Below are 10,701 nucleotides of genomic sequence, written 5' to 3'. Positions count from 1 at the left end.
AGCTTCACGACCGTTCCGCTTGTTTCTCTTCTCGCTCTCATTTGCGTATGTTAGCCACCATACTTGCTTAGTCGCTGCTGCAACCTCACCACTTTACCCCTTCCTTTCCCATTAAGCTTTGCTAGTCTTGATACCCATGGTAATGGGATTGCTGAGTCCTCGCGGCTCACCAGATACTTCCAAAACCAGTTTGCAGGTGCCTATGTTACCGAGCAGGTGACGCAACCAAGCTCAAGGAGGAGCTCGATAAAGATCTTGCCCTTTGTGTTGTTTCGTTCTAGTTGATCAGTAGTGGAGCCCAGTTGGGGTCGATCGGGGACCTTTGTCGCATTTGGGGTTCTTCATTTATTTTGGTTTCGTAGTCGGACCTTGATTGTATCTGGATGATGTAATGCTTTATTCATGTAATTGTGTGAAGTGGCGATTGTAAGCCAACTATGTATCTCTTTCCCTTATGTATTACATGGGTTGTGTGAAGATTACCTCACTTGCGACATTGCTTTCAATGTGGTTATGCCTCTAAGTCGTGCTTCGACACGTGGGAGATATAGCCGCATCGAGGGCGTTACAAGTTGGTAATCAGAGCCTTCCCCGACCTTAGGAGCCCCACTGCTTGATCGTTTTTAGTGGCCGAGTTGTGTCTAGAAAAATGTTTTGAGTCATTTAGGATTATATATATCGAAGAGTTAGGAATTCTTTTTACTCCTCAGTCCCTTCGTCGCTCTGGTGAGGCATCCTGACGTAGAGTTTTGACTCTTCTCTTCTCAAATTTCACTAAATTTTTTTTAGGATCACGCGGGTATCTTGGAATCGTTCCGATGGTTTTATGATGAGAACATTGTCTTGGTGCCTCCTGTCAAGGGTTTAGTGGAAGTGTCCCGGGGAGTTGAGCTCTGAGGTGTTGTCGTCATAATTTTATCGTTGCAGTTCTGGAATACCTGAGTTTAGTACGCCGACATCGAAAATCTCTCTTATGCAGTTGTTGGTGAGATAACCCCGATAACCCAGTACTGAGGTGAGTACGGGAGTATTGCCATGACTCGTATAACGGATGCTTTTCGAAGGTTGAGGTACACGATTTCCGAAGGTTTCTTGGTTATGTGTTGACGGATGGATACAGCTGGATGTAGGGATTGTTAGTTTGGGTGAGATATATTGCTTCCCCTGTATCCCCAACACCAGATTGCATAACCAGAAAATTTCGGGAGTTTCATAGGTGGGAATTCAAGTAGCTCTTAGGATATCTTTCCGACGGATGTATGATATGAAATTGGGGTTCGACGTCTAGTGGTCCGCCTATTCACGGTTGGTTTTACAGTGGTCTCGTTGTGTCTTAAAGAATCCTTGGCTATGCCGATTTGGGGACACTTCGTATGTCATGTGCACTGCCTTGCACATGATGGTGTTGTATGATTGAGCCCGTGTGGGCCCCACCACGAAAACTTCGGAAGAAATCTCTATCATATGTTTGTTCCGGCTTATTCTGCAAGCCAATCCTTTGTTTTGTTTTAACTGTGGTATTCGAGTTGCTTCAATGTCAAGTGTTGATTCCATACCTTTCCGAAATGGTGTTCTCATACTCCGATGTGAATACCAATCCTTCTCAACAATCGAGATTGTCATGCCAATCCTTTTCAACCGGCGTGTTTCTCTTCAAGTGGATCCGATCACTTCAACATCAGCAAGACCAATTATCATTTCTTCTCAACGGTGTTTGTTTCATCCGTCTCCAAGTTGCCTTTGTTCTTTCCCGCCCACCCACCCTTTTTCCTCAAGGACTAAGATTTGTTTACCAAGTATCCTTTTATTTTGTGAAGTTTCTCCATTCTTTTCCGTCAATGTTCTTACCCGGTGGTTCTCAAGAAGATGTTCTTCTAGTTCGTCATTCCTCATTCCTTTCTCTTCTCCGGTGGATTCAAGTCAAGTTTTGTTGATTATACCTTTTTCCTCATTTCAATGTCTTCTCATACCGGTGCACCTCATTATCATTCTACTTCTCGCTATTTGTTATTCCGGAGTGCTCAAGATATCTCGAAGATTCGTGTTTCCACTCTACATTCGTTCAAGCTCTTTCGAGATTGGTATCTCATTCAAGTCATTTAATTCAACCGGTGCAACATCTCTTTTAAATCTTTTCAACGTTGTTCTTTTGAGTGGGCCCTAACCCACAGGTCTTTTCCCAGGATCTTACCTGACTCTTCTATTTTCCCAGAGCTATCCTAAATTCTTCTCCAAGTTTGACGTAAGAATGAGTTATCATCAGTCAAATACTTTTCTCCAAGATATTTCAAATTATTTTCATAGTTGGCTCAACCTCTTCGCTTTTGATTCTTCCGGTGTGCCTCAATAATTCTTGGTGGTGTTTCTCGTTGTCATTCTCATCATTTGAAGACCGAAGAAGAGTTCCTCTTAAATCCTTACCCGTTCTTCCAAAGATGCGTGGTTCTAGCTTGATGCCATCCTCTCATAATTGTTTTGATTGTTCATTCCGGAGCATTTCATGAGTTGTTTCCATTTCTTTCCTCCGAAGGCCATCATGTCATAATTCTTCATTCTCAGCGTGTAGCTATCATTCTCCAAATCTTACCGGTGCATCATTCAAATATCCTCTAATCAGTTCATGATCTCTTCAAGTATCTAAATTCCCTCAAGTATCTTCATCCGTTTTCCAATTCTTCCTGGTGAATTGTGCCTTTGCTACGTTCATTTTCAATTCTTACGGTGGTTCGTTCAAGATTTCACTTCCTTCGTTATCATATTAATTCATTCGTTCTTTTCAATCCCACCGGTGATTCCAACAATACCTTCTCAAGCTTGCGCTATATCTCTATCTGTAATCATTTTTCAATGAGAATAAGTAGTATGCCAAATCCATTGCTTGTCATCAATTAAATTTGATGAAGGATAAGCATACAATAAATCTTATTTTTTATTTCCTCGAGGTGAATCAATTCTTTTTATGGAGATTATTCATGATGAATAAATTCTTGATTACAAGTGATTCATCTTTCTTTCCGGAGTTGGTCATCATATCACATTCTCGGTTCGAGAGGCTTCATCTTCCTTTTCCGGAGTTCCAAGTTTTCCGCAAGGCTTCACCCTGTGTTTTCAACTTCTCTTTCTTTTTATCATCCTTTTATTACCGGAGTTCTTCATTGAGGCTCTACATGGTGGTTCATCAAGGATTCTCTTCATTCTTCAATTGTTCTTCAAGATTTCTCTCGAAGTTAAGATCCGTCAAGCTATACTCTAAAATAAACATGGTGCTCAACACATGTTTTGTTTTGAGGAGTTCAAGTATTCTTCATCTTGCATTCCACAGTGCAATTCTTTCTACCTTAGCTTTTGAGGTGGTGTTATATCATTCTTGGCAATTTCCATTCATGTTTCATGATTCATATGTTGTCAAGAATGAGGTATTTTAAATCCATCATTTTCTCTTCGTTCAAGAGATCTTTTCGACCAATCAACTTCTTCGTTGGAGTTATCTTGTGTCATATTTCACCTAAAGCCTTTCCTTAAGGGTTGTTGCTATTTGTGGTGATTATGCATGACCCAAGCTTGCTCTCTATTCACTTGGTGGAAGAAGTTTCTCTATCTTCATTGATCTCAACCAATCAATTGTTTCCATTAGTGGCCAGTTGTCACCTCATCATTTTGAGATTTTTGCCATAAGCCCACAACAAGCTTGTGCTTTTCGTTGTTGATTTTCCAACAACTCCGTTCAATTCTTCTTTGCAAGGATGCTTTCCAAGTTCACTTGTGGCAAAAGTTGTCATTTTATTCTCCGCCCCTTTATCCCAACGGTCTAACTTCTATTCTTTCGTTACGGAGGCATTGTGATGTTGTGCTCTTCACCCATCACCTCGTTTGGTGAGGATCGTCTTCTTTTCTTGCTTATCCATTTAACCGGAGTGTTGTATCATCTCTTCAATATCTTTTAATCTTATCAACTTTTCTTCTCTTTTCAACCGGAGTGCTGTCTGAAATCCTTATTACCCCTTGTGCCATTCTTTCAATAGTTCCGGAGGCAGTGTGTTGTTGATTTCATCAAGTATCATCCCATCTTCTCAAGCTCATGTTCTATTCCTTCCATGTTCAATCGGAGTGCTGCCCGAATTCTTCCTCTCCCATCTTGTTTTAACCGCAGTGGTTTTGAATTCTATCTTGTCCATTAAACTCTTGATTCATGTCTTTGCAACCTTCAAGTTATCGTAATACTCCTTGTCCCTCTTTTCTAACGGGTTGTTTGCAATCTCGTTCATCTCTATTGTACTCTTTCTTTTAAATTGCTCAACCTCTCAAGGTTCGTGGTTTCACTCGTTCGTCAAAGAAGCAACTTTAGTTTACCTCTTCTCTTCCTCTTCCTTTTCCCTCCGGTGCCATCCTAGATCTCGGGACGAGATCCTCTCGTAGTGGTGGAGTGTTGTAACGCCCCGGATGCAACTTTCCATATTCGTAACTCCAACTCTTGCTTTTTCCGGAGATGCGATATGATATTTCCGTCGTGGTTGGTTTTTTTTGCATATTGTTTTGCATATTTCATTCCATATGTTTATGTCATGATCATGTTGAGTGCCTTGTCATATTTGCTTCTTGCTTCATTAACACCATTGTTTTCATTGCATTGTGCCTTTTGTCAGTTTGCATTTCATCATAATCACCATGTGCATCATTTTCTTCATGATGTTGTCTTGCTCTATGCATGTTGCATGTGACCAAACCCCTTGCTATGTCTCTCAAATCTACCCATGCATTAACACCTCCTTCTTCCTTCTTATTCCTTTCATTTCTGCTAGTTCCATTGGCTGTCCTCCATAAATGTTCATTTATTTCCTGATGATCTTACTCCATGCCTTATACCTCTCTGTCAAATATCATCCATTTTGGAGTTGTTTTGGTTGGGTTCAAAAATGGCTCAAGTTTGAATTTAATTCAAACTTGTTTTATTTTTATACCTCTAAAAATTCCCAAAGCAATTTATTCAAAATCTACATAAACCCAGAATCCCACATATGTTTTTTATCTCATCCTAATTCCTTGCCAAACTCCTTGGCCTTTTCTTGCATTTCTGTTTGAAGAAATTGCTTAAAGGAAAAGAGCCCAGCGCAGCGGCAGCCCGGCCCAGCTCCAGCGCCTCCCAGTGGCCCAGCCAAGCCACCGAAGCCCACCTGCTCCTCTCCTCTAAGCCGGCCCAGCCTATCTACCTCACGGCCACCTGCTCCGTTTGCCTGGCCGTCTCTTTCCTTCAGAGAAGCGCAGGCTCCAGCGCGTGAGCTCCCTCACGGACGTCGAGGCCAACGGCGCCCGTGCCCCTTTTAAGCCAGCCGCGCCCCCTAGGGTTTCTCTCCTTCCCTCTCTTCCCTCTGCGCCGCCGCCTCTCCACAAATCCCCACTCGCGCCCTGCCCCGCTGCTTCTAGGAGCCATGGCCGGCGAGGCCACGAGCTTCCCTCCGGCATAGGAGCATAGCCAGCCTCCCCTTCGTCGACCCCGAGCACCGCAGCGCCTCCCCGAGTCCGTTCTGACACCGATCCGAGCAGGAGAACGCCTTCCCCGACGTCCTCTTCATCCTCTACTTCGTCTTCTTCACGGACAGCAAGTCCACCGGAGTTCCTCGCCTCCTCTCCGTTGATATTCTGCGTCCCCGGCCGCATCCTCATGTCAAAGGTATACTAGGTATATCCAACTCCAACCCTGCTATTTTCCATCACGATTCGATCGTCGGAGTCGTCGCTAGATCCATGCCATCTTCGTGTTCTCGGTGCTCCGACGAGTTCTGAATTTTGTTGCGTAGTTGCAGTGGTCGCCGTGGTTCCTCGCGCTTCGCCCCGCTCTGGATCCTCTCTCGCACACGCCTCCTCGTCGTGCCACTCCCTGCTCGACCCTCTCTGTTCGCGCTCGCATAACACGCCCATCTCGCACGCAAGTCTCATTGCCCTGCTTCGCCGTATCCCCGCCATGTCTGAGACAAGCTTCTGCTCGTCCTCGTTCTCCTGTATCAGTAGCCTCGCGCGCGCTTTCTCACAGCAGCAGCCGCTCGGTTCCACGCCCAGCACCCACCGCTCGCATCCATACACGCACGTCCGCGCACCCGCATGCCTCGCACGCATTCCTGTCGTCCTGCTCGCCAGCGCCGAGTCGAGTACGAGCCCGTGCTCGCTCCACCGCACTCACTGCAGCCCTGCCGCTAGGTCCCACCCAGCACTCGCTCACCGCGCCGCCCCTTGCTGCACCCACGCGTGCAAGCATGCTCGTCGGTTTCCGCACCCCCGCCGTTGTTCTGCTGCACCTGTAGCCGCTGTGTTGCTCGCCGTCGTCGCCGGCAAGTTGCTGTTCATCCATGGCTCCCAGACCGGGCCTTTGCCCTGTTCAAATAGCTTAGCGCCCCTCTCTGAACACAAGCATCACAGCTAGCCTAGTGGTTGGCGCAGCCACTATCCATCCGAGGGGTCAGGGGATCAAGTCATATTTTTGCTCTGTTTTCCCCTTATTTCTATGCGCACACACACTCAGCGCTCACCCAGGCCAAGTCCACCTGGGCCGCTGCAGGTTGCTGCAATCCGGCCCGTGCATTCTTTTTTTTCCAGTCTGTGTTTTTTTTAGCATTTTCCAGTGCATGCATATTTACAGGAAATGCCATCATTTTGAATTGCTAATAACTAAATAACCGTGCATCGGATTAAAACAAACTTTATATGTGGTATGCTTAGAATTTTGTGTAGATTAATAATATGCCCACTTTCATCCATGTTTAAAATGTTTAAAATGTTGTTTGATTAATTTTGCTCTATTGCCATGTTAAAATGATTTAATTCATAAGTAATTAACCGTAACTCCGAATTTAATAAACTTTATATGTAAATGGGGTGGAAAATGCCTAGTTTAACATGGTGGACTTTATTTTCCTGTTTAACAACCTTAAAATATGTTTTAGGGCAGAACAGTAGCTAATTCAAAATATGCACATGGGGATTTTTCCGGAATTGTTGTTCGTTGTTTCCGGCCTCATTTAAACTTGTCTAGATAGGTGGTTTTGTTGTGCTTCACCCCTTGCCATGTTAATCAACATTTAATATTGTTGGGTACATAAACGAGATCGAACTAAATAACTTGTCGTGGTGTTTCATCAATATGCACCGTTGCATATTGAGCTCCACTTAATTTGTAGGATTGCTTGTGCACTTTGCCATGCCATGCTTCATTAAACCGGACATGCATCATACTTGTTTGTGCATCATGCCATGTTTATGCTTGTGCATTTACCATGTTGTTTGTTTCTTTCCGGTGTTGCTTCTTAGTTCCTGTAATGTTGCGATTGTGAGGATTCGTTCGACTACTCCCGTTCGTCTTCTTCATGGACTCGTTCTTCTTCCTTGCGGGATTTCAGGCAAGATGACTGCTACCCTGGATCTCACTACTATCATTGCTATGCTAGTTGCTTCGTTCTGTCGCTATGCTGCGCTACCTATTACCTGTTTATCAAGCCATCCCATATTGCCATGAACCTCTAACCTTTGACACCTTTCCTATGCAAACCGTTGTTTGGCTATGTTACCACTTTTGCTCAGCCCCTCTTATAGCATTGCTAGTTGCAGGTGAAGTTGAAGATTTCTCCATGGTGGACAGGGTTTATGTTGGGATATCACAATATCTCTTATATTATTAATGCATCTATATATTTGGTAAAGGGTGGAAGGCTCGGCCTTATGCCTGGTGTTTTGTTCCACTCTTGCCGCCCTAGTTTCCGTCATACCGGTGTTATGTTCCCGGATTTTGCGTTCCTTACGCGGTCGGGTGATTTATGGGACCCCCCTGACAGTTCGCTTTGAATAAAACTCCTCCAGCAAGGCCCAACATTGGTTTTACCATTTGCCTCACCTATTACCTTTTCCCTTGGGAGTCGCGCATCCCAAGGGTCATCTTTATTTTAGCCCCCCCGGGCCAATGCTTGTCTAAGTGTTGGTCCAAACTAGAGCCACTTGCAGCGCCACCTCGGGGAAACTTGAGGGCTGGTTCTAGTTGTACGTACTGCTCATCCGGTCGTGGCCTGAGACGAGATACGCGCGGCTACTATCAGGATGTCGGCACGCCGGGAGGTCTTGCTGGTCTTGTTTTACCATTGTCGAAATGTCTTGTAAACCGGGATTCCGAGACTGATCGGGTCTTCCTGGGAGAAGGTCTATTCCTTCGTTGATCGCGAGAGCTTGTCATGGGCTAAGTTGGGACACCCCTGCAGGGTTTAAACTTTCGAGAGCCGTGCCCGCGGTTATGTGGCAGATGGGAATTTGTTAATGTCCGGTTGTAGATAACTTGACACCAGATCCAAATTAAAACGCATCAACCGCGTGTGTAGCCGTGATGGTCTCTTCTCGGCGGAGTCCGGGAAGTGAACACGGTTTCTGTGTTATGTTTGACGTAAGTAGGTGTTCAGGATCACCTCTTGGTCATTGCTAGCTTCACGACCGTTCCGCTTGTTTCTCTTCTCGCTCTCATTTGCGTATGTTAGCCACCATACTTGCTTAGTCGCTGCTGCAACCTCACCACTTTACCCCTTCCTTTCCCATTAAGCTTTGCTAGTCTTGATACCCATGGTAATGGGATTGCTGAGTCCTCGCGGCTCACCAGATACTTCCAAAACCAGTTTGCAGGTGCCTATGTTACCGAGCAGGTGACGCAACCAAGCTCAAGGAGGAGCTCGATGAAGATCTTGCCCTTTGTGTTGTTTCGTTCTAGTTGATCAGTAGTGGAGCCGAGTTGGGGTCGATCGGGGACCTTTGTCGCATTTGGGGTTCTTCTTTTATTTTGGTTTCGTAGTCGGACCTTGATTGTATCTGGATGATGTAATGCTTTATTCATGTAATTGTGTGAAGTGGCGATTGTAAGCCAACTATGTATCTCTTTCCCTTATGTATTACATGGGTTGTGTGAAGATTACCTCACTTGCGACATTGCTTTCAATGCGGTTATGCCTCTAAGTCGTGCTTCGACACGTGGGAGATATAGCCGCATCGAGGGCGTTACAGGCGACCTCATACCCGGCAAGTGTCCTGATTGAGGAGTGTGCCGGACTGGTGGGAGCCCCATACCCGGCATGCGTCCTGGTTGGGACCTCAGGTTTTAGATGTTAGATTTAGCTGCGAGGTATATTTGGTATTAGATCCAGACTATCAGCATCCCTTTATCAACTGGATAGGAGTAGCGACAGATGTTGCCTAAATGGTGGCTTTAGTCTTACTGGTGTATGACTTTATAAGGTCTTGTGTGAATAATTAATAAAGTGGCTGAATGCATCGTCCAGATGCAAAGGCCGGGGGTCCTCCTCGATTTCTAAAAAAATCCAATTCAAAATTGTCTTGAGTTGTTATGATATTTCACCAAAAGTAACATGACGCGAAAACTCATGTACTAACCTTCATGTATGCAACTGCAAATTAGTTATGATTTTGCTAGCACTATTTTTGTGAGAAAAGTAAAAGGAGAACCTGATCAGTAAGTTCCCGTTCATACTTAAGGATTCTCAAACTACCATTAATCAACAACATCAAAGGAAATCTAACGAGCGCGCTGGTGGCCTGGGCATCCATGACCTGTCAGCGTTTGCACGCGCACTACGGCTGCGTTGGTTGTGGCTCGCCTGGACGCAGCCAAACCGGCCCTGGGTAGGCTCGGGCGTTCCCTGCAACGACGACGACGAAGCACTGTTTGCGGCCTGCACGGTGGTCACCATCAACGACGGGGCCATGGCATCATTCTGGTCGTCAAACTGGCTCGACGGCAGGCCCCTGCGTGCAGTCTACCCGGAGGTCTTCGCCCAATCCATCCGGAAATGCAGGACTGTGCGGGACGCCCTGCATCAGGACCGTTGGGTTCTCGACCTTCGCCACGACAACCTCCCCAGCATCATCCATCAGGTGCTCCAACTGGCCAGGCAACTGCGAAACGCCGCGATCACCCTCGTCGAGGGCACACCGGACACGATCAGATGGACAACATGCAGCTCTGGACAGTACTCGGCGCGATCTGCATATGATGTGCAATTCGAAGACACTCCCCTGCTCAACTTCAAGAAATCGATCTGGAAAACATGGGGGCCGGGCAAAATGAAAATGCTACTCTGGCTGCTGCATTTGGACCGGCTCTGGTGCTGCGACAGGCTTCAACGGCGCGGCTGGGAAAACAACTACTTCTGTCAACTCTGCGTGTGGCAGCTCGAGACATCCTCCCACCTCTTCTGGGAGTGTCCGATCTCCATTTAGGTATGGAACAAGGTTGCAACATGGGCAGGCTGCAGCGCCCTAGGCCACAGCAACTGGAGCATGGGGGCATCCACAGTCGAGCGCGTCCGACTGATCATAGACGGCGCGCCTCCCGGCGCCAAAAAGGGAACCCGATCGATGCTACTGATGATCATATGGCACATATGGATCGAGCGAAACTCATGCACTTTCAGAGGGAAGCTCCCCAGTGTCAACAACATCATCGAAGCCTGCCGCAGGGACATGGAGCAATGGTGAATCGCCGGAGCTAAATGCATCGAGCACCCCTTCGGGGATGTACCTTGAGAGATAGCATCATGAGCCTAGAGGCCTCTCGCTAATGAGAGGCAGATGTACCTCTTCTTTTTCGCTCCACTGATCTCTTGATCAAACATTGTTCTCCCGCTCTCTTCTGCTTAATGAAATATAGCCAAATGGCTTATT

This window comes from Triticum aestivum, chromosome 3B (assembly GCF_018294505.1).
Source record: "Triticum aestivum cultivar Chinese Spring chromosome 3B, IWGSC CS RefSeq v2.1, whole genome shotgun sequence".
Lineage (NCBI taxonomy): Eukaryota > Viridiplantae > Streptophyta > Magnoliopsida > Poales > Poaceae > Triticum > Triticum aestivum.
The sequence above is the reverse complement of the archived record's forward strand: the minus strand, read 5'-3'. Positions refer to the sequence as shown.